This window comes from Caretta caretta, chromosome 10 (genome assembly GCF_965140235.1).
Source record: "Caretta caretta isolate rCarCar2 chromosome 10, rCarCar1.hap1, whole genome shotgun sequence".
In the NCBI taxonomy this organism is placed as follows: Eukaryota; Metazoa; Chordata; order Testudines; family Cheloniidae; genus Caretta; species Caretta caretta.
In genome coordinates, this window is record NC_134215.1 from 48,734,719 (window position 1) to 48,759,158 (window position 24,440).

At 49.3% G+C, this 24,440-nt stretch overlaps 1 protein-coding gene across 5 annotated transcripts in view; it reads left to right on the top strand.

Annotated features, from left to right (window-relative positions):
- Window positions 1–24,440, top strand: part of LINGO1 (leucine rich repeat and Ig domain containing 1) — a 467,775-nt gene that overhangs the window by 91,919 nt on the left and 351,416 nt on the right. The window contains exon 3 of one of the 5 annotated variants that reach the window (XM_048866890.2): window positions 11,785–11,966. The exons of the other annotated variants lie outside the window; for them this stretch is intronic. The gene's annotated coding sequence lies outside the window, so the exon portion shown is untranslated. The remainder of the gene's footprint in view (window positions 1–11,784; window positions 11,967–24,440) is intronic. 5 annotated transcript variants of the gene reach the window in all.

Below are 24,440 nucleotides of genomic sequence, written 5' to 3' on the forward strand. Positions count from 1 at the left end.
GGCATTGTGCTGTATTCTTCCCATCCCTCTCTCAGCACCTTGCAAGATGGGAGGGGGAAGCACATGAGGGGCCATGTAGCCTCTGTGTTTATCTCCGAGAGCCATACAGGGTGCGCTGCTGCTGCTAGCATTGGCTGTGGGTGACTGCTGTGTGACAGGTGAAAAGTGGGGGTAAAATGAACCAGCCACGGGGCGGGATTATGAAAGAACAGGTGTATTTGCATTTACTGTATCTTAAGTCATTTAGCTCAGTTGTCGTTTGAACTTGTTGGGTGGCGTTTAGAATTCAAATAAAAATGCTTAGCACTCCGAGAGCACCTTTCATCCCTGCCTCACAAAGCACTTTACAAATTAACATTAATTACACCACTCGACAAAGCCCAGTGCTACATTGTTCAATGTTGTTTTCTTTAGAGAACATTTATTTGTGGCTGGAAGAATGAAGGCCTCCATTTAACCACACAACAGACAACATAAAAATCCCTTTGTACTCATCCCATCTATGGGCCTTGTCCTGGCTTGGAAACCAAGGAGACAGTAAGAGCATCTTAGTCAACCGGGAGTAGAAAGCCAAAAGGGGAGAGGCAGCCTCAAAGGCAGAGGGCTCCAGGGTGTTTAGGGTTTTTCCATGATAGAAGATGGGGAAAGGAGGGATGAAGTGTCCCTGACTGGCACACCGTCTGTAACCATCTAGGCTAGCAGTGGCTGCAGAGTGGAAGGATGGTCCTGTGGTTAAGATACTAGCTCTGGAACTTGAGTTCAATTCCTGTCATTACCCCAGACTTCCTGTGTGATGTTGGGCAAAACACTTAATCTGTGTGCCTCAGTTTCCCCATCTATAAAATAGGGGGCCTTGTCTATTAAGATTACAATTTTTTCAGAGCAGAGGCTTTCTGAGGGCCATGATCTTAACTGGGGCCTCCTGGCAGTGCTGTAATAAAAAATATTGGAGGAAGGAAAGGGGAGCTTGATTTCTGCAGTATTTCCTTCCTAGAGCAGGGGGCCAGGGAAAGGCATGGTTGGGTGGAGCCTTGGCCCCTCCCCATCACTTCCTGGAGGTATAGCTGAGTCAGCACAGGGGAGTAGTGATTTGCTACTGGAAACCAGCAGTAAATTGGCCACAATTCCTTCCCTGGGTGGCTGCAGAGCTGGTGCAGCACAATATCATTGAGAGGTACTAATTTAATGCCCATTTTTGTAATTGGTGCCCTGCCCCAAGCAAAGCCCCACCCACACCCCAAGCTCCACTCGTGACATCAATATATGATGCCTCTTGCAGTAGATTTTCTCTCTTGCATGCTTTGTTCAGCAGCGAAATAATCACCAATATCAACATTTACACTGTTATAACTAGGCTTCACCAATAACATCCCATTGCTGAATGAGCCAGGTCACATCTCTCTGAGTTATTGTTTCAGGCTCTCTGCAGACTCAAGCAGGCCACAATTCATTGTTTTACACCTGTCTCATGCTTTGAAGGTTACAAGGGCCACAGACTTTTATTAAACATGAAAGCTGAGCTTCTGAAGATCCAGATGGCAGCTAGGTTGGATGATTATTATGGCCCAGTAGAACTCCTATTCCACTAAGAAACTGACTGAATTCCCTACCTCAATTCACAAAGACCAGTGAATAGAAGAGAATGATTTATGGCCACTACAGACATATGAGATGCATTTGTACTAGTGACTCAGAAGTGAATGTATCCATATTCCATTACCAGTCCTTCTGAGAGATCCAGTTTTCTCTTCTGTTTCTTTATATCATTGAAATGCATGTCAAAGTTCAAGCTGCTCCACTTCTCAGGTGAAGTAAATGCATTGTATACTTTCTGTTCACCTCATAACACATTAGACTTTGGGGGCAATTTCCTCTCATGTGGCTTGTTTCTAAGAGCAACACCCTGATTTTACAAGTTTCAAGGGGGATGATTCTGCAGTATTTTATTGCTGTCGGGCTCTTGTGATTTAAATTTCTTAACAATATTAAAGCAGATGGGAAGTTGCAAAAGATAGTATATGGATCATGACTAACAAAATATGCCAGGTAGGCTGTTCAACTGGAGATACTTTCAGGAATATAGTCACTTTCACACTTCATAAATTTACAAACGTGTAAAATTTTTGCACCCCGTATGGATCTGAGTAGGTGCCTCATGCTATGGCTGTTGCATGGGATTTTAAATGCTGTTCCTTCTTTTTTCACAAGCAGTGGTTGAAATAAACGTTTTTGACTCAAGTTTCCAAATACTACTGTTGTTGGAACAAATGGAAGGTTGTCTTTTTGCCTCTCAGGGTACTTTTACACTGTGATAAGAGACCTGTGACATGCCTGCAGCTGGCCCAGGTCAACTGACTTGGGCTTGCAGGGCTCAGACTACAGGGAAAACCCTATATCTGGAAAAGCCAAGGGCTGAGTGGGTTTGGAAGCTGAATTACTCTCTCTCATCCATCCAAGGCACGTTAGTGGAGTAGGGCAGATTTGGTTTCTGTAGAACCATACTGCTTTACTCTGCAATTCGATCAGATCTCTCAAGCTAAGCATGGTTGGGCTGGATCAGTTTGTGCCTGGGAGACCTCCAAGGAAAACCCAGGGTGCTACAGGGAGTACTGTAGGGTTGATCAGTAGCTTGTACTTCAGCACTAACTTTGTACTAAACCAAAGCCCAGCATGGGGTTTAGTGTAGACAAAAGAAGCAGCTACTCAAAATGTAAGTCAGATTTTTGTGTTGGTTTTTTGTTGAAAACTTTAAAAATGAACCCAATTTGCCTCATTTTATAAATCTTTTCATTCAAAATCTGGGCCCTTTTCCAGGAAAAATGAGCCCTTTTGTGAGCAAAAACATAAGCACCTTCCAAACAAAAGCTGGCTTTGAAATTCGACATTTTTTGTGTTTGGAATTTCAAGTTTTTGATAGGAAACATTCAATTTTGAAGAATAGTGAGGGGCAGGGCCCAGAATGAATCAATGAACCATTTTAAGGCCATATTGCAAAGAGAAACTGTCACTAGTTCTGCAAAATTTTTCCTGTAGACGATTGCCCTCCTGGAAGTGACCTCCTCCAGGCCCATTCATTTGCATATAGGGGGCCACATCCTTAGCTAGCCTAAATTGGTGTTGCTTCATTGGATGCAGCAGAATGACACTGTTTTATACCAGCTGGGATCTGGCCTGATATTTGTAGTTACTTGCTGTTCTAAACTGTTGCAATGTCTGACACCTTTCACCCAGAGGTGGCTGCATATCGTAGGTGAAGTAATCCCCATCGGCAGTGTGTTTATGTGAAAAGTTTGCTGAGCCCTCCCAGAGCAAGAAGCTTCTCTCTAGAAGGCTTCCCCATTCAGAACAGTTGGACACCGGTGCGTTGCTAGCTGTGCTGCTGGGTTGAATGTGTGAGGTGGCTTATCTCTGGAAATGCACAGCACCGTGACCAGCAGTGCTGGAGATGGGGGGCTGCAGGTAGGTCACTCTTAGCAGCATGCACACACGAAGAGCAGATGGTTTGGGCATGTTCCAAAACCCAGCCCATGCCCTGAGCTTGAATTATAAGAAGCTTGGGGCATCTGCACATTCTACATTTTTAAAAAACCAAGGCAAGCAGAGCACCCAGGTTGTCAGTGCTCAGAAGGGGCAAGCAGCGACTGGGGACTTGTTTTTTGAAGGGGAGCTTGTTTCAGAGACAATGACTTGCAGAGCTGTTTGAAAAACACCTCAGACTGTGTGTGCTGCTCTGACTCGGGGCGGAGGGACAGGAGAATGAGTGGGCCTGTGAAGCAATGATCTTCAGCTTCCCTCCCTCTTCCTCTTACACTAGGTTGGTCTTGATTTAGGCTGGGAGGAGAAAACAGGGACAGGACCTATGGTGTGCAGAAAGCACAGGTGTGTTCCTATGCCTGCAGTAGGTAAGGTCGTTGTCAGCTGAGAAGCAGATCCCCATGCAATGCCTCTGCTGTATTGTGTGCAGGTTCTAACAGCCATGAAGGAGCTGTGAGGGCCTGGGTGGGCCAAACCCTTCCGTCTGCTCTGTAGCTCAAGTAGGAAATCAGCCCAACGCCCATCTCTGTTGCTGCTTCTGGAGGTGTCCTGGCATTTTCCTCTTTAAAAATAGGCAACCCAGCAGTCTGATTGTGTTTGAAAGCTGGAGGGATCCTGCTTGGCCCCTGCCACCCAAGCTATTACCTTCACTCGCCTTCTGTATTTGCTTGAAGGAGCTAATCCAAGGAGGCAGAGTCAGGGGTGGGAGCTGTCACTGTGAACCTGAAAGACAAATGCACCTAAATTGGACGGGGAATACATTTCAGCACCTTAGGGGAGGGACAGCTCCCTGGGGAGGCTGCGAGCTGACTGGGCAGAAAGGAGAACCTGAGGGAGATCCAGAGCGCTGCCAGATTTGTGTGGGAATGTGTACATGTGGTGCTTGTCTGTGTGCTCATTCTTATCTTTGTATACCAGGGAGTCAGTATGGTCAAGTGGATACAACACTGGAGCTAAGAGACCTGTTTTCTCTTCCATGCTCTGCTGGTGAGTCGCTACATGGCCTTGGATGGGTCACTCAGGGCCATGTTTTTTTAAGGGCAGAGGCTTCTAATTTTGGGTGCCCAATTTAGGACAACCTGGCCTGATGCTTATAGGAGCTGAACACCCCCAGTTCCTGTTGCCTCCACTGAGAGCTGTTGGTGCTCAACACTTGTGACAATCAGGCCCTAGATTTCCTAGGCTGGACCATCAGAAAATGAAGTGCACAAAATCAGAGGGCACATCTGGAAAATTTGGGCCTTACCTCTTCATGCCTTTGGTTCCCCAACTATCAAAGGCCATAATGATGCTTCCCACACTGGGTACAGCACCTTGAGACCGAAGGATGCAAAGTGTTTTTGTCTGTCTGTCTAATCATCCAAGGTATGACTATTCATGTTACATTTGAAGAAAGCATTGTTGTAGAACATCATTGTATAAATGTCAGCAATAATTATAGGCTATATTGTGGACAGTTGGAGGGGGGATGCAGAGTCAGATCAAAGCCCTCAAGCAGCCCGTAAAATTAATATGTCCTCTGGACCAGATATCGATAAACTCTACTTCTAACACTTAGCAGTGTATGCTGGGCATTCTGTCTCCCTGTTCCTCTGAATGCCGTTCTTGCAATAGTGTGATACACACCATGCCCTTTTACAAACAAAGCAGGTGGCTTATTGCTTTATTGTTTTATTTTCTTTAATAGCCCACAAAACTGGCCGGCATCCAAAATGCTCTGGAGCCCTCTGGTTCAGAGCTGAGAAGTCCGCAGTTCAGCAGGCAGGTGCTAACGTTTGTACTTTGCTGGCAGAGGGGGTGTGTGGATGCACGCTGGTTGTACTGACTGCCACTGTGGCTGGGCTGATCAGGATTGGGAGGGTGTCTTTGAGGGTGAAGCAGGAAAAAGAGCCCCTGCCCTACTCCTCCCACCCCATCCTCTCTCTTTGCATTATAATCATTTTAGGCTACAGATGAGCACTGACCTGGAAACCAACACATTCATCCCCTATTGTTGACACAAGGGCCTAGAATGGCTGGATTCATGCTAAAGAAAGAGATGCTGTGAAATTAGCTGGTGCCAGGGCTCCAGGCTGTGCAGGACACATCTTACACTTCCTCTGCTGAGGTCAAGAAAAGAGGGCCTTGACATGACCTTGCACAGAACATTTAATTTGTGCACTCCAAGCCCCTAGCAGCAGGGCTTCTTTTCTAATTAACTCAATGCAGCAAGAGAAGCAGCAGCCACTGTCCAAGAGGGGGAGAAAGAAATGCTGGTGAGGACTGAAAAGAGGACTGGAGACATGAGAAATGGAGGCTCATCTTTTCAGGGGGTTCAGCCCCTTTAACCCCAAAGTCTCCTGTGCTGCTACGTGTCTGTCTCCAAGTCCTCAGTCACACATGGACATTCATAGTCCATTTTGGTCAACTTCACGGTCCTAGGATTTTAAAAATGGTAAATTTAATGTTTTCAGCTCTTTAAATCTGAAATGTCACGGTGTTTTAACTGTAGGGGTCCTGACCCAAAAAGGAGTTCTGGGAGGAGAGGGGGTGTCGCAAGGTTACTGTAGGGGGGGGTTGTGGTACTGCTACTCTTACTTCTGCGCTGCTGCGGAGGCAGCGCTGCCGTTACAGCTGAACAGCTGGAGAGCGGCAGCTGCTGGTCTGGAGCCCAGCTCTGAAAGCAGAGCTGCTGCCAGCAGAGCGGGGCCCTCAGCAGCTGTTACTCTTCTGCTGCCCAGCTCTGCGGACAGCAGCGCAGAAGGAAGGGTGGCACGGTAAGGTATTGCCACCCTTACGTCTGTGCGGCTGCTGGCGGCGGGGTGCTGCCTTCAGAGCTGGGTGGCTGGAGAGGTGTGGCTGTTGGTTGGGTGCCCAGCTCTGAAGGCAGCACCCCGCCGCCAGCAGCTGCACAGACGTAAGGGTGGCAATACCATGATCCACCCCCCAAATAACCTTGTGACCCCCTTGCAACTCCCTTTTGGGTCAAGACCCCCAATTTGAGAAATGCTGGTTTCCTCAGTGAAATCTGTATAGTATAGGGTAAAAGTACACAAAGACTAGATTTCATGGGGGGGGAGACCAGATTTCATCATCCATGATGCATTTTTCATGGCTGTAAATTTGGTAGGGCTCTACACGTGGGACTTGACTCAGTCTCCACAAACCCTCAGCCACACCAGCCTCTCAGTCCCAGGAGGGAGGAGGCTGTCTGTGTAGTTCTAACGCCTTGAGGTCTTTATATCCTGTTCCCAGGCCCCTGTCCACCAGAGCGCTCGCTCTCTTTCCCACGCTCTTCATGTCACTAACCCACAGAGCTTCTTCTGTCCCCCTCCAGGGGCTCGTCTCCAAATTCTGACCCTCAGAAAGCCCCCTACACTGGTGATGGGGGGGGGGGGGTTCTGTCCATCGCAGTCCCATGTGGGAAGGGGATGTCTCCATCCCTCCAGCCCAAGGGATCTTGAGCTGGAGGGGTTTTGCAGAGGTGTCAGGTGGTCACAAACACTTATCCTTCCTGTTGCGCTAAAAGGAAGTGGTCCCTGTGTAGAAAAGCCTGAGAATCACTGTGCTAGCCCAGAGGGCTCCCTCTGGTCCACACTGGAAGAAAGCTGTCCCCAGAGCTGATTTTCAGGACCGGTATCCACCTAGTTTGGGGTGTGGCACCCAGACTGAGCTGGTTGGATGGGCTGATTTGGTGGATTCGGGGGGAGGGTAGATGGGAACACGTGGTGTGCTTGCTTCCATTCTGTCCTCACAACATCTTTGCAGAGAACCCTGCTTTGTCCCGGATCTGGAGGAGGCGGAGGCCAAACCCCCTCTGTCTCCCACTTGAAGGTGGCCGACTCTGGTACCACCTAATTCTCTCTGGCAGCAATTCTTTCCATTGGGCCAGAACTCAGGGGTGCGGGGAAGTTTTGGGGTTGAATTGGCCGGCCTGTTTGAAGGGTTGTGGGAGTTCACAGACCTGCCTCAGATCCCGGTTGCTAATTGCTTTCCAAATAAAAGCTAAGCAAACAATGTGAGATGTGGGAAATGAATGAAAAGGGGGCGGGAGAGAAGGAGTGGGAGTAAGGCAGGGCAGGGTAGGATTGTGACAGCCCAGACTGCCCCTCCAGCACTGGTGTTTTCTTCTAATTAGCTCCGTAACTAGCCAGAGGAGAGGTGCCTCTCTGACCAGGGTTCCTGGTGGATAATTACCTCAGTTCATTCGGGAAGGGGCTGGGGAGAGAGTTGAACTGTCTGTCGGGATTTTCCAAACCTACCCATTCTCGACTCATTTAAGGAAGGGAAAAATGTGCTAATGGAGCTATTTCTGCCACAGAGCAGGCCAGTTTGGTACCCAAGTGACAAACTTCATTTTAACGAGAGGTAAATGGGTTCAGCAGCTGTGGGAGTGTCAGGGTGGCAGCTACTGAACCCATTACGGGGACACTGCTCCTGTAGGAGCTCATTGGGGAGGGACAGGATGCAGTGCCGAGGAAGACTGCCCTCCGGGGGCATGGCCCTGAGTTCTGCAGATTTCCCCAGACCCATATGGATCTTGGAATGTACGTTCTTCGGGCAGGGACTGTCTCTTTGTTCTGTGTTTGCACGATAGCAAGTACATTGTAGCCTCCAGGAGCTACTGCAGGGCAGATGAGGAAAAGTATGTGGGGGTTGTACAGGATTCGGGGCCCCTATGGTTTAGGGATGACACTGGTGGTCCAAACCAAGGAGCTAATCCTGGTTCTAACACTGACTTTTGTGTGGCATTGGCCATGTCGCTTAACTTCTCTGAGCCTCCATTTCCTTGCCTGGAAATGGGGCTAATCACATTTTCCTCCTACACAGTGTATGCAAGGTGGTGTATGTGTGCAAAGTATAACTGAGGCCGGTCGACAGCAGAGCTGGGACTAAAACTGGGCTAGCAGCCTTTGTCCCTGTGCACAAGATACTTGTGCCCTACAGGTGTGAATTTTCCCCAGCAGCCAGGAAACAACAGAATATTTTGTACAATGTGTAGTGTTTTTAATATGCTGAGTATATCTCCCACTCATGGTCCTAACCCTGCAACCCATCGCTGTATATGCTGTTCCTACCAAGATGCCTTCGGGGAGGCTGCGCATCCATTTGCAATTAGCAAGGAGGAGTTTTTAACTGCAGTATAAAAAGAACAGACCTGCTTGGTCCCTTGAGTCAGAATTCTCCTGCATTCAGCTGTCGGAGGAGGAGCTTGGGGGGAAAGAAGGCCTTTGAGCGCAGTGTGCAAACCTCACCGATGGCCATGGGAGCTGTGTGACAGCAGTTAGTGCCACTAGAGCCCATAGCTCCAAGAGATCACATAGGCCCAGAGAGACATGCCTATAGCAAAGAGGCAGTGCGCCAGCTCCTTAAATTCCTGGGATGCTACCTGCTACGCAGCTGTCGGAGGATTACCCCAGACAGGTTGCAAAGCCCCACACCACCCTCAATGGGCTCACAGGTGACTGCCTTGGGGGTGACTCCGGATACCCCCATTTTAGTGATGGGGAAACCGAGGCAGAGAGTGGCAGCTACTGGCTGAGGGCCCAGCCCTGCAGGGAGCAGTGCAGAAGTAAGTGTGGCAATGTGACTTGCCATAGGCTAGTGAGTCATTGGCAGAGTGGCCAGTACAACCCAGGAATCCTGACTCTCAGGTCCCTGCTCTAAACACTAGACTCTCCCCTCCCTGGCCCATTCTTAGCAAAGACTCCTTTAAACTTGTTGCCCTCCATTTCCTGACCCTACAAGCCCTCTGCTGCTGACCTAGCCTTGTTAATGCTGCATGGTCCCTGACACTCTCCCTCTCTCTGACCGTGCCCTTCAGGCACAATTGCTTTAGGCCAGTGTAGCATCTGTGCTCTCCTCATACCTCACACAGTGGCTGGGATCTCCTCAGCCACCTCCATCCTCTCTCCCTGTTTATCTCAAATTTTTAAATGGCTCATCTGATTTTTCGCTGGAAGGGAGATGGCTGCGTGAGTCATGAAGGGGCCTGACAGCTCCCTGTGCCAGAGCGTGCCCGGGCCAGGGGGCCTGCGGGGGCTCTTGGAGCTGACTGCCTGCTCGGATCAGATCAGAGAGGTGGGAGAGGAGCTCAGTCACACCACGCTGGGGTCCCTTTGGAGAGGGGACCAGCAGCCCCCTCCCTTTTATCGCTTTCCCCAGCATCGTTCTGCACAAGGCAAATGTGATGGGGAGTTTGGCAAAGTTCACCCCTGTCTCGTGTGGTTGGCACCCAAGTTCCTGTCAGGAGTTTTGTGTGTGTAGGGGCGGGGGGCATCAGGGTTTCAATGAGGTGAGGCTACCAGAGAGACCCCCAGCAGTAATGGGTTATAAGTAGAGCTGGACAGAAAGGGTCTGATTCAAAGGTCATTGAGGCCAATGGAGGAACCCAAAACAGGAGGGAAGTGTCACCCTCTCCCTGGGGTTTGTGTTGGGGAATCGGAGACGTTAGCGGTGGAGAGGACCTACCGGATCATCCAGCCCAGAGCAAGACCACCCCTTACAAATGGGGCTTCCGCTCCGTCCCTGGAGACACTGCCGTATGGCCTAGTCCATCTCGGCACTGGGGAGCTTGCCTTGGTGTTCAGCCAGCATCTTCCCTTTCCTAATGTCACCCTGTTAATCCCCTTTACAGACCCCTGCACCCAACCCCCAGTGCTAGGTGCCCTTAATTGCCAGGCTCCCAGAATCCCAGCCTTCCTGAGGTCACTGGTTTGGCATGGGGAGCTGTCTAGGGTCTCCACTCTCTGCACAGGGCCAGTGAGGGGACGTGCCTGTCCTGGTGAGCAGGTTTTCCCGATCTGTGCAGTACGGAGACGGGGGACGGGGAAGCAGAGATGGAGGTGGCTAATCAACTCAGGTCTTGATATAGTGGCCATCTCCACGGTATCTGGGCAGGATCTCGTCTGCCTTCCACAGCCCTTCTCTTCTCACTCTCTACACCACATGCTCTGAAATCTACTCACCATTCTCCCCGCAGATCCATTCCCCCTTTAGTGTTCACCTCTCTTTCCTACACCGGTCACTATCCATTGAAGGGGGAAAGACAGAAAGAACAAGAGAGTGAGAATACCCATCACATCTCCTCTAAACAGAGGAGACAGACCCCCCACTGCACTCCCAACATCCCCTCCCCTGGAGCCCCACCTGCAGTTGGAGGGAGGGAGAAGAGCTGGGCCCAGCTCCCATACCACTGGCATCTCACACACCCTCTCCCTGCCCCTCAGCCTGTGAGGGGAGGGGCCAGTGTGTATGCCTTATGACATTTGGCACTCCACCCATGCCAAGGGACCAGTGCTGGGAGCCGCGCCCCATCAGCAAGAGTATGGCAAGGGTCTGCTCTCAATGTTAGTGCTGCGTGTCAGCCAGAAGCTGCTGGCAGTGTGATTTCACCGAGCCTAGCTGATCTGTTTATATTCACATTGCCCGTGTTTTCTTCTCTGCCCTTTAACAATAGCTGTTTTTACGGGTTCTTCCATGCCCCCTAATTGCTCAGACTTTCCTGTATTTTCTGCTGTAAAGACAGATATAAAAAAAGGGAAGGAGGACTTGTGGCACCTTAGAGACTAACCAATTTATTTGAGCATGAGCTTTCGTGAGCTACAGCTCACTTCATCAGATGTATACCGTGGAAACTGCACTATGCAGTTGATAGATTTCCACTCTATACGGCTAAATGCAGTGCCTTGCATAATGACAGGTTTCAGAGGAACAGCCGTGTTAGTCTGTATTCGCAAAAAGAAAAGGAGTACTTGTGGCACCTTAGAGACTAACCAATTTATTTGAGCATGAGCTTTCGTGAGCTACAGCTCACTTCATCAGATGTATACCGTGCCGAGCATCTCAGCTATTGCTTGTATCATCTTTAATTTCACCCTGCTTCTCCTCTCGCTCGTAGACCTACTTTATCTTCCATGCTTTGCTTTCCCAGACTGTATTTATAAATGCCCTACTTGCTATTACCCAGAGCCGGGTCTAGCATTACCTCATTCTTCTCGTTCCCTTCCACGCTGTGTGTTCTTGTATGGTGCCATCTCACTTCTCTCATTTCTGTAGCTGGAGTTTAAACTAGAGCTGTGGGAAAGTTTTCCCATCAATAGTTTATTTGCCCCCAAAAAACCTGCTCTTTCAGTCAACCCGAAAGGATTGGCAAATTCCTGTCAAGTTCGCCAAATAGTTTTGGCCAAACCAAGAAATCCAAATGTTCAGAACAGTCAAAAGGAAATGTTGTGTTTTGACCGAGCTCAAAATTTTTTGTTTCCATTTCAGGCATTTTGACCAAAGCAATGGAGGATTAGATTCACACAGTACCTGGGAAAGAGTTGGAGGCCTCCCTTTTACAAATCTTTGCCTCATGGTTAAGGTACTCACCCGGGATCTGGAATCCCGGGGGTCAATTGTCCCTTCTGCCTGAAGAGGAGGGATTTGAACATGGGTTTCCTACTGCTCAGGTGAGTGGCCTAACCATCGAGCTATGAGTCCCTGCCAAATTTGTGGTCCATTTTGGTCAATTTCACAGTCATAGGATTTTTAAAATAATAAATTTCATGATTTCAGCTGTTTACATCTGAAATTTCACCGTGTTGTAATTGTAGGGGTCCTGACCCAAAAAGGAGTTGTTGGCGGGGGGAGGGGGGAGCGCTGCGGTACTGCTACCCTTACTTCTGCACTGTTGCTGGTGGCTGCCTTCAGAGCTGGGCAGCTGGAGAGCGGTGGCTACTGGCCGGGAGCCCAGCTCTGAACGCACAGCCACTATCAGCAGCAGTGCAGAAGTAAGGATGGCATGTTATAGTATTGCCATGCTTACTTCTGCACTGCTCCCTGCAGGGCTGGGCCCTCAGCTAGTAGCTGCCACTCTCTGGCCGCCCAGCTCTGAAGGCAGCAGCGCAGAAGTAAGGGTGGCCTGGTAAGGTGCTGCCACCCTTAGTTCTGTGCTGCTGCTGGTGAGGCGCGGCCTTCAGAGCTGGGCCAAGAGCTGCCGCTTTCTGGCTGCCCAGCTCTGCAATCAGTGCAGAAGTAAGGGTGGCAATACTGTGGACCACCTTGTCCAATAACCTTGTGACCACCCCCCCCAGCAACTCCCTTTTGGGTCAGGACCCCCAATTTGAGAAATGCTGGTCTCCTCCCCCGTGAAATCTGTATAGCGTAGGGTAAAAGCACAGAAAAGACCAGATTTTACAATGGGAGACCAGATTTCGTGGGCCATGCTGTGTTTTTCATGGCTGTGAATTGGTAGGGCCCTAGCTATGAGAGATTCCATTGTGGAGCTCCCTCGGTCTGTCCTGTTGAATCTGTTCCACTGTGTATAAATAATTCGATAGTTACTGGAGCAGGGACTAAAGTTGGGTCTCCTATGTTCTAGGGCAGTGGTTCTGAACTAGAGGTATGCAACCCCTGGAGGTACGCAGAGGTCTTCCACGGGGTACATCAACTCCTCTAGATATTTGCCTAGTTTCACAACAGGCTACATAAAAAGCACTAGTGAAGTCAGTACAAACTAAAATTTCATACAGACAATGACTTGTTTATACCGCTCTATCTACTGTACACTGAAATGTAAGTACAATATTTATATTCCAATTGATTTATTTTATAATTATATGGGTAAAAATGAGAAAGGAAGCAATTTTTCAGTAATAATGTGCTGTGAGACTTTTGTAAGTTTATGTTTGATTTTGAAAGCAAATAGGTTTTTAAGAATATAAGAACAGCCATACTTGGTCAAACCAATGGTCCATCTAGCCCAGTATCTTATCTTCTGACAGTGACCAATGCCAGGTTCCCCAGAGGGAATGAACAGAACAGGTCATCCTCAAGTGATCTATCCCCGGTCGCCCATGCCCAGCTTCTGGCAAACAGTGAAGTGAGGTGTGACTTGGGGGTACATAAGACAAATCAGACTCCTGAAAGGGGTACAGTAGTCTGGAAAGGTTGAGAGCCTCTGTCCTAGGTCAGTCCCCTGACCACCAGACTACACAGTCATTCTCATCCTCTTTCCCTGGTCCAATGACTGACTACCCACTGTCATGAGTGACAATACAGGTATATAGACCAAGCCTTCGTGTAGGGCAGAGAGAGCTCTGGGGTCAGGCATTCAGAGTTTGCCCCACCCAAAGAGGGGACCATTGCCACACTCCTTAGCACCGGAGAGCCCTCTGCCCCACACTGAGAGGGGACTGAGGGAGCTCTGGGGTTAGGGCTTTGAAGGAACACTGGGCACAGGGAGCTGCTGCTGAGAGTGTGGCTAGGATGTAGCATTGGTGTTTGAGGAGCAGTTGGCAGAATACAGACACTGGACCAGGGCCAGCGCTGGAGTGCCGATGTGCAGGCTGTTGTCACAGCATCTGGGTGAAGGATCAGGTGCAATTAGGAGAGATTTGCAAGTTGAGAGAGGGTTATTTTCCCATTTACCCTGGAGATAATCTTCCTCTCGAGCCAATCGAAGTGGCACGGTGAGAGGACCCTTGTGCGGGGCTCCGGACTGCCGGCAATCAGGCAGCACTCCAAGCACTTAACGTGGTTTTAGAAATAAAAATGAGACGAAGCCGCTGTGCATTGTGTAGAAGGGTCACGTTTTGTGAGCAGCCCATGGCTCTGTGTGAGCCTCCGGGGCCTCTGCCTATTGATTTTAGCTGCCCGTGGAATGATGAGGCCCTTTGGTTGGGGCTCCAGGGCACATGAGAGACTGAGCCAAAGCATAGCCCCATGGTCTGCTCCTTTGTCTGAGCCCAGAGAGGGCTTGGGTGCCCAACAAATGTGGTTTGGTACAATTATTACCCATCCCCCAGGTGTGCCCTGGCAGAAAGGACAGAAAGAAATCTGCCGTGACTCCCAGATGCGCCCCCGCCTCCCCCTCCAGTGCCTCATGTGAGAAGGTGCAAATGGGAAACCTGCCCCTGGCAGAAGTAAAGGTTGTGGGGAGAGCCTCCCGTTCCTGCTGCTGGATACACTGCGATTCCACCCTGCCTGCTGGCTCAACACCTCTGGAGCCTGAAGGCCTTTGTTTCCCCACTGAGCGGGTGCAGCCCAGGTTCCACCCCTGCAAGCTGCCCACCCCCATCCTGATCCTGAGGGACCACCTCTAAGGATTACAGGGGTCTCCATGCTCAGTTCCATTCTTGGCCCCTCTGCTGAGCTTGTCGACAAGGACACCGCAGGGCTGTGCGTGAAGTGAATGCTTGTTCACAAAAGCCTGGGCTGAGACCACTTCAGCGAGGAGCCACCAGTTGTCAGGGACTTGCATTCACGACTGACCCAAGGCGAGTCGGAATGGATGACCCAAGCTGCCAGTGCGGGGGCTGATGTCTGCATGGCATCAGGATCTTTAATCGCTGAGTTGCCTAATTCTAGATGAAACAAGGGTAGGAAAGCAAGCAGTTGCCTTAGCTCCATGGACACTAGCGTTCCCCGTTGTTAGTGGCCATGCAATGGTGAGAGAGTCCCTGCAAAAGCTCATCCTTCTTTATAGATCCCTTACTCCTCTCTTCTCTTGGTGGATTAAAAATCCTCACAGGGGATCAGGTAAATCTTCCATCAGTAAATGACATGTCCTGTCTTTAAACCCTCTCTAGGACAGCAGTGAACCCAAGTGGCTTCTTTCTTCCAGTGACAGGAGGTCTCCTTCATTAGCATGGCTTCCTCACACCATTCCTAATAACAGGGAGTTCTCGGTATCTTTCCAGTTTGCTTTTTACTGAGCTGCATCTTTTTGTTTCAAGGTTTGTGGGTTGACCTAGATACAACAGAGAGACATTTGGGGCTCAGCTTCTGTTTCCACCCCCAGGTATGAAGAAAGCTACTTCTTTACATCCAGAGTGGCTGGATCTGGTTTAGTGTTTACATCCACAGTGAAAAGGTTGCTTGTCGTTCATGTTTGTGTTCAATACACAGCCAGCTCCGCTGCAGAGGGTGCTGTATGCATTCGTGCACTGTATTATTATCGAGAATGGACTTCAAACCATTAAGACTTCTCAGGAGCATGGACTATTAGGGTCTCTGCTCGGTGGGCATTAATTTCAGTACATGGGTGTGTTTGCTCCCAGATGCTGTTCTGCAGGGATGTGACTAGAATAAATTAACATGCAGCAAATTTCTGCTTCTTCTCTCTTCCCCACTGTCCCTCCACTGCCCTTTAAAGAGATTCAGGTCATTCCTGGAATTAGGGCTTCCTAAAACTGCCGGGGAGTAGTGTTTAAACTGCTTACAATCGATTAAGCAAAGTGTATGTTTTTCCGAGGCTTTAGATAGGTGGCCATGGTGCGGTGCGTTAAACCCCAATAAATGCATTCTCCATAATGGGATGGTCTCTCACATGTGTATTTGAGTCTGAGGGAAAGCAGGGGAGGCGTTTTGGGGAGTGTCCAGGTTTATTTCCTGGAAGTAGCCGACTGCTCTCGACAGAGAGACCTTGCAGGAAGGCATTTTACTTAGCTGGCTTCGTTTATTGTGGGACTCCAGCTGGGATTAGACACAGTTAAGACTATAGATAAATCCTCCTCTTGGCTGAGAGATGCTATGAATTTTTCAGGGAAGGGTGTGTGTGTGTATAAAGCCTGTGGAGTTCATGGAAACAGTGTGTGTCCATCCCATGTGTGCCCCCCCCCCCCCCGCCCCATACATACACTTCCTTTTTCTTCCCCTCCATAACAGCCAACGCTTGTAGACAGAGATTGCCAGCCAGAGCCCCCTCCAGCTGGCAAACTTGAAATCAAGCGGCTGGTTTATAACAAAACATCTGTACATGTTAGAAAAGACAAGAAACCCCGCGCTGCTGCTGCCTGCACTGCTGTGTCTGATAATGGCTCTACCACGGGGGAAAGTAGGTCACTCTGTTCTGCAGAGCCGAGTGAGTATGCAAAATCAATGCTCCTCATGGACTTCCCCCTCCAGACCTCGGAGCCAACTGTATCCTCCTTGGTTCCAACCCCTGCCCCACCGGACCTCCCCCAGGTCCTTTACCCCATGGGAGAGGGACATATCCTGCAGGGCAGCTGGGGCTGGCTAAGAGAGGTGGAAGGGAATAAGTTGCAAATCTATTAGATAGAATGCTCTGGTGTCTTGGTGCTTTCGTTCTGTAGGATCTGAGCTCCTCCCGCAATGGGCCATGCTCCGCTATGTCCCACCAGTTACTCTATTGATGTCAGTAGAGTGTCAGCCTGGTGCAAGAGAAGGAGCAAAACCCAGGCACACACAGAGCCAGCAGGAGGTTTAATAAAGAGAGGTGGGGGAGGAGACATCATGGAAGGGACGGGGCAGGTGGGAAGAGGTGCTGGTGTGGGGGAAGGGCTCCCTGGTTGTCTGACTGTCCAGGGAGCAGTTTAGTGCTCACAAATTTAGGTGCAAGGAGGCATGGCATGGATGAAGGTGCATGTGTGAGATTCTATGGCTCAGCAGGCGGGCGACCTGAAGAACCTTTGGGGAAGTTTCTCAGAGGAATTACACCAAGTCTAAACATCTCATAAACCTTGGTCTCCCTCCCCTTCGCCCCTTGCAATGGGCTTGGCTGATCAGAACAGAGACTCCGGTTAAAATTCTATGTATGTTGCCTTCCAATGCTCCCTGCTGGCCAGCACCAAAGCTCTGTATCCTGTCCATGCCCTAATGGCTGAGAAAAAGACCATTATACCCCTTTATGTCCCATGCCCTTCAGTGCCTCCTCCTTGCTGGTCCTATGGTCTGTAGATTTCCCACCCCTTCATATCCCGCTTTCTGCATCAGCAAGGACTGATCTGTCAAAACAAACAGCTCAAGAACCAAATCTGGATAAAAGCCCGTCACTCGTTTCCTGGGAAAACAGACAGGTGCTACTTGTAAAGGAGGAACATCACACTTTGAAAAATAACTCCTTGAAAGAATGCAGCATCCCTTAAAACCTCCGTCAGCCTCTAGCTCCATATGCTTGTCGGCAGCCTTTGTAATAATATCCTTCTGAAATGTTCTGCTGCAATCCAAGTGCCTGCTATGGGGGGACTGGATGGTTCTGGGGCTTGAGATGGCTGACTGGAGCTTTCCTTCTCTGGGCTGCTGGTTCTAGGTTAGGAGTGGCAGGAAACAGTTATTATTGGACAGTTCTGGAGGGCTCTGTGAGTCAGTGGCTCCATGCTGGCGGTCTCCACATGACAAAACCCATGGCCATAGGTGATGGTAACGGTAATGAGCATGGTTGGTTGGATGAGAATCTAGGCAGCGACTAAGCATGGAGAATGAGCTAAACTGCTTCCAGCTTGCGATTGAAGCAGGCCAAAGAGGTGGCATTATGGGAACTGGGCAGGCCACTAACCACCCTGTGCCTTTGAGGACTTCGCTCTACTGACACTCTCAACCCAGGACCTTGCACTAGCCCTGAAAATCCACACTGCCTCTTATGGGCAGTGAAGGAGTGAAATCTGATTGCCCATTGCAAGGGGACAGAGCAGAGCGTTCCTTGCTGTAGAGAAGAGAGTCAGCCAAGCAGCATCCCCCAGAAAAGCTGTGCTGTTGCTCAGAGAGAGGAAGTGAAGATGTGCTCTCAAGAAAGAGGTGCTTTAAGTGCAGAGCAGGAGTGTTTCCCTGGGGGAGTCAGAGAGCAGCATTTCATTATAGCTTTGGGCACCTGTTGCGAAAGGGACGGAAACTTGGAAATTGGCTCCATTCCTTTCAGGGCATGTTTGTGATCTCCCTTCCTTTGCCCTCTGTCCTTGTCTGTTCTGAAAATCTCCAGACACATGATGCCAGGGCAGAACCTGGTGGTAGTGACAAATCAGACAGAGGGTGAGTGCCATGCCCATGGCAGGGGAGCGCTCAGCCTCTCTGCACAGGCACTAAGCTGGGGTGCATGGTGGATTACAGGTGCAGGTGGAATACAAACTCTGTAGAACGATGGCAAGGAGCACATGGTAGCTGGTATGAACTCCATTGTGAGCACTTGACTATGGAACTCCAAGATGTGCCACCTGCTTGTGAGCTGGGAAAATCCCAGCAGGACAGGAGATATTTCACCCCATCGGGCTGGCCGTCATGTTTCTGAGGCAGATCCTGGAGCGTGGGGTTATGACTTCTAGATGGATGTGTTTTGGGAACAAAGGCAGTGCCCTATTGCATCAGACCAGCTGTCCATCGGTTGTCAGGGGCCACTACCAGATGCTTCAGAGGAAAGTGCAAAAAACCTGCAGTAGGCAGCTGGGAGAGAACCTGTCGCCAGCATTAGTTTCCTCCCAACCCCCATTAATTAGGAAAAGAGTGTGAGAATGACTCTGCAGCCTGATGGTTGGGGTACTCACATTGGAGGTGGGAGGCCCAAGTTCAAGTCCCTGCTCCAGTGTTTAATTATTTACACACAGTGGAACAGCTTCAACAGTTCATTCCAGAGTATCCCGTAGCCCAGGCACTAGGGATCTCTCCTGCAGTGTGGGAGACCCTTCTCCATATTGGGTTGGGGGAACTGAACCTGGGTCTGCTACATTCCAAGTGAGCATCCAAAGCCCTAGACTAGAGCTTATAAGGGAGCTGCTGCCGCCGCCTCCTCCTGCTGTTTTGGTGAGCTCGTCTTCCCTACCTTGGCTTTTGTCAAAATGCCTGACAGCCTGAATGAAGCTCTTCAGATCAAGACACAACATTTTATTTCAACTTTTTGATTTTAGTCCTGAGGGCATTCTGTGCCAAAAAATTAAAAATTCTGTGCACAATATTTTAAAATTCTGCTCTTTTTATTTGTCAAATAAACGCAGAGGCTCCAGTATGGCAGTGGGGAGCACAGGCCACTGGCTGCACAAAGGTCAGAGATCACCCTGCAGCCCCCCTCACCCCTGAGATACTCAGCGGTGAGGCTGCACCCAACCCTGACACAGCACAAGACCTGGGCCTGCCCCAGAAACACCCTGGTGCCTTGCCCCTCTGTGCCAGGCATACCAGGTATGGGGCAGGCAGGCTCAACCAGGCAGGATCCAAGTGTGGAGGGGCTCAGTGTCGGGTGAGAGGGTTCTGTGGGGACAATCTGGGTGCAGCTAACTCAGTGGGGGAGGGTCTAGGTGTGGGGGGATCTGAATGCACAGAGGTTTGTTGGGGTGGTTCCAGGTGCAGGGGCAATGGGACCCTACAGGGGCTTCCAGATGAAGGTGGTTGGGGCTCAGCGGAGGTGTCTGGGTGTGGGGGTCTCAGTGGGGGGGGGTATAGGTGCTGGGGGTGTGGGGCTTGGTCGAGGGGGGGTCTGGATGTGGAGGTTCAGGGTGGTACAGGGGGTGGGGCATCAGGGTGGGGGTTTGAGTGCAGGGAGTTCAGTGGGCAGTGGTCTCGGTGCAGGGGTGGGGGTCTGGTTGCAGAGGGGCTCCAGATGCAGGAGTTGAGGTTCAGTGGGGTGGGGTTTGCGTATGGAGGGCTAGGGGAGTTCTGGAGGGGTATGGGAAGTCCAGATGCACAGGGGTTGGGTAGATGGGGGAGCAGCTCCTTGTACAGTGACCTGTCCCCCCACAGTGATGGGGGCAGAAAGCAGGGGAGGATGCTGGGGGGGGGGGGTCTGAGACAGCCCCAGTCACTCCTTGCAGGGGAAGAGGAAATCCTAGCCCAGATGGGACTTGCAGCTGATTCCGGCTCAGGGTCACTGGCTGGGGTGTCCCCAGTCCTGCAGTGATTTACCTCTCCGCTGGCTGCTCTGGGTGCCTGAAACGATGTACCCGCACTACTAGAGAGTGGTGCGTGACTGCTCTTGCAGCTTCCCTTTGCTTCCCTGTCAGAAAGTCACTTTTCTGAGGGAAGCAAAGAAATCGGCATGGGACATGAATTCTGTGCACGCACAGTGGCGCAAAATTCCCCTAGGAGTATGATTTATCCATATATTTTGGAAAATGTTGTTTTCAATGGAACTTGTTTGGAACTTTTGAAATTGCCAGAGAACTAAACAAACTAAGTCAACTGCTTCCTTTTTACCCTCGGTGGACCTGGAGAAGAGTTTTAATCACCAGCCTCTTTATAACAACCTTTTATATATTTGAAGACTGTTATCCTGTCCCCCCTCAGCCTTCCTTTCTGTAGACTAAACATGCCCAATTCTTTCAACTTTTCCTCATAAGTCATGTTTTCTAAACCTCTTATATTGGATGCTCTCCTCAGGATTCCCTAGTTTTGTAGCAGTGAGTTCCACAAGCTAACAGTGTGTTCTCCCAGAGTTATTCCTCATGAAAACAAGTGTGGGGGAGACTGTCCTGTATTTAAAAAGTAAAAAAATCCTACAGTATTTTACAGTAATAATCCCTAAATACTGCAGTATTCCAGAGTAATAGCATACATACCTTGAACGATGGCACGTCTGGGCTTTATAGATTTTCAATGAAAGGCTGTGTCATGAATTTTTTTCTTCCACTGTATTTGCTGCAAAGCTGCATCTCGGCTCCACACATTAGCCACTAACTAGAGAGTTCATTTTTTCACCCCTACTTAAAAGAAAAGAAAAAAAAAAGGCAAGTTTTGTGTACGTTGGTTTTAAGAGCATGATGGATGCAGTGGTTTTGCTAATCCAGCACCAGAACAGAAAGCTTGTATTAACAGCGGAAAACATTATACCCAGAATTTCAAGTGACTTATCGCTAGTGGGCTGCATAGGGAATGCACCCTATTTGATAGTCTGTGCTACCCTTACTCCAGCCAGTGCATGGAAAAGAGGCTCTCGCTCTTCCATAGATGCTGACCTTTGGAGAGGACATCACATCAGTTGTAAGAGACTATGATAGCCTGTGTGATGAGGAAAAAGGTGCTAGGAAGTTACCTTTGTTCCTTCCCCCATTCAGAAAGGCCTGTCAGACACTCTAGGCTGCTGTTAAGATATACAAACTAATTAGCAATGGACCCAAGCTACAAAATTTGGCTCCTGATCCAACTTCCCCTAAACTTTGGGAGCATCCAGATCTGGGTGCATTGGTTTGGTTCATTGTAGCGAAAGGGGAGCAGGCAGGAAGTTAGGATTGGAACTTTCTCAAAGTTCAGCCGTAACTCGTGTCTGTTGGTAGCTGAAGAGAGGAATGAGTAAATGTAGGGCTCATTCAAGAGCACTAGTGAGGGTCAAATGTCACTGACTTGCTGCTTTGTGCAGGGTGGGAGGGGGCGGTTTCCTTTGGGTGCTCTCATAGATTCATAGACTCTAAGGCCAGAAAGGACCATCATGATCATCTAGTCTGACCTCCTGCACATTGTAGGCCACAAACCTCACCCACCCACTCTTGTAATAGACCCCTACTCTGGCTGAATTACTGAAGTCCTCAAATCATGGTTTAGAAATCATAGACTATCAGGGTTGGAAGGGACCTCAGGAGGTCATCTAGTCCAACCCCCTGCTCAAACAGGCCAATGCTCAAACCACTGAGCTCCCAGCTCCTAGGCAGGGTCCTGTGTAATGGGACACATGCTTGCAGGAAAGCTGTATGTCTAGTTGTTAGACAAAGGACCTTCTTCCTCTAGCAACTACAACGGCCGAATTGCCGTGCTGTAAAAAGTGACTTGTTGGAGACGCCTCAAGATTGATCTAGTGTGAGCAAAAATTACACAGTGATCAGACTGGGGGCAGGAATTTAGGGCTGGTGATGGGTTGATGGCCCTGAAGGCCGTTGCTCTATTTTATCCATAGAACAGCGCCAGCACAGGTCACTACAGTGTGAGCTTCCCCTATGCTGCCCCATCCATGTGCTGTGATCCTGGAGGGGCCACTCCTGGAGCTCCACGGCTGTGGCCCCTGCTCCTGTGCTGGCACCTCTTCTGAGATTGCCGATCGCAGTGAGGTGGGGACACCGGTGTCCTATCCCCTGGGCTGTGGCTGGGAACAGCTTGGCGAAGCAAGTTCAAGGATTAGAATGCTGGCAGGGATGGAAGAGAGAGGACCTGACATGCTTTCCCTTCTCTCTTCTGGCTGAGCCTAGAATTCCATTTTCAGTTGTCTCACATCATTCCTTCCTCTTCCTCACTTCAGTGAGGGCGTGGTGGCTGTGCGGCTGCCTGACATGGCCATTCTGAGCCTTTCCTGTTCTCCATCCTTGTTCCTGGCACTAGTGGAAATGAAGAGCTCAGGTAGGTGCTGCAGAAAGCTTGGAAATATCTATGGCTGAGCCATCTCTGCAGGAACTCAAGTGTCTTCACCAGCTCCCAATCTGCTTCAGATGCCAGCATAAGGCCCTGGCCCTAACTTTTAGAGCAATTTGTGGATCAAGCCCCAGCTACATGGAAAACCAGATGTTGATCTATGAAGCACAATGCAGATCTCAAAGCCCAGGGAGACATGTGAGGGCTGGGGATGATGCATTCTGGGTTAAGTTTCAGAGTAGCAGCCATGTTAGTCTGTATTCGCAAAAAGAAAAGGAGGACTTGTGGCACCTTAGAGACTAACCAATTTATTTGAGCATAAGCTTTCGTGAACTACAGCTCACTTCATCGGATGCATAATATCTTTATATCATATCTTTATGCATCCGATGAAGTGAGCTGTAGTTCACGAAAGCTCATGCTCAAATAAATTGGTTAGTCTCTAAGGTGCCGCAAGTCCTCTCATTCTGAGTTAAGGGGATCTAGCTATGGAACAAACTTCCAGAGGAGATCAGTGTTAGGATCTAGATATTCAGGCCTGTCGGTAAAGGCCTGTACTCGAAGAATTTAGGTGTATTCTTATCGCTTGGCTAGTTAGAGGTATAAAAGAATCAAAATCACTGTCTGCCAGTGTAAGGTCCTTCTCTTACTGTGACAGTCTGAGTAGAGTAGATTAGATTAAGTCCCTGTTGTTAGATTAAGGCCTTTGGCTAAGCAACAGAGGCAGCCATAAACTGGGAAGTGAACGGTTACATCCTCATATTCCAAACTAGTCACATTGAAATAAGGTGCTATTGGGCTGTTAGGAATACAATCCTGTCCTGATGGTGCCTATCACCTCCAGAGAAAGGGAAGTGTCTAGAAAATGTAAAAGGAAACTTAGTCTGATAGCATCCTGTCTGGCAAGAACTCACTTATCAATAGCTGGGATGTGAAATCCTCACTTCTGTATTGTTTTGTCATTATAGTTCCCACTTTGCTATTGTTTGTCTGTATAATCTCTGTCTGGTTCTGTGATTGTTTCTGTCCGCTGTATAATTAATTTTGCTGGGTGTAAACTAATTAAGGTGGTGGGATAGAATTGGTTACATAATCATGTTATAATATGTTAGGATTGGTTAGTTAAATTTCAGGAAAATGATTGGTTAAGGTATAGCTAAGCTGAACTCAAGTTTTACTGTATAGTCTGCAGTCAATCAGGAAGTGTGGGGGTGGATGTGGGGAGGGGAAATGGGAACAGGGAATGGGGGTGGGTGTGGGGAGGGGAAATGGGAACAGGGAATGGGGGTGGGGAAATTGGAATCATGTTTGGCTAAGGGCAGGAATGTTTGGCTAAGGACAGGGACACTCTGTGGTGTTAGAGCTGGGAAGGGGGATACTAAGGAAGGAAACTGGAATCATGCTTGCTGGAAGTTCACCCCAATAAACATCTAATTGTTTGCACCTTTGGACTTTGGGTATTGTTGCTCTCTGTTCATGCGAGAAGGACCAGGGAAGTAAGTGGGTGAAGGAATAAGCCCCCTAACAATCAGGCCAATCCAGAGTCTGACCAGCTTTAGGATATGTTTCAAAACTGTCCTGTTTCCACAGACAGAGTAATGCTCACAACATTGAAGCCCCTTTCTACCCCATAACCCCGAGCAACCCCCAAATAATTCCTAAATTTAATATAAACCACAAACCCTGCCCCAAGCAGAGTTCTGACCCCATAACAGGAGAAGTGCCAGAGACTCCATGAACTCCACTGCTACTATTGATTTTATGTGCAAGGCGCCAGATACTACGGTGATGTGCAGGTGTAGAAAACTCTGAGCTAGCGAGAGAAGATAGTAACCAGCTTCTTCAATGGACACATTTGAATAGGAACAGCCTCTGCTAGCTCCATT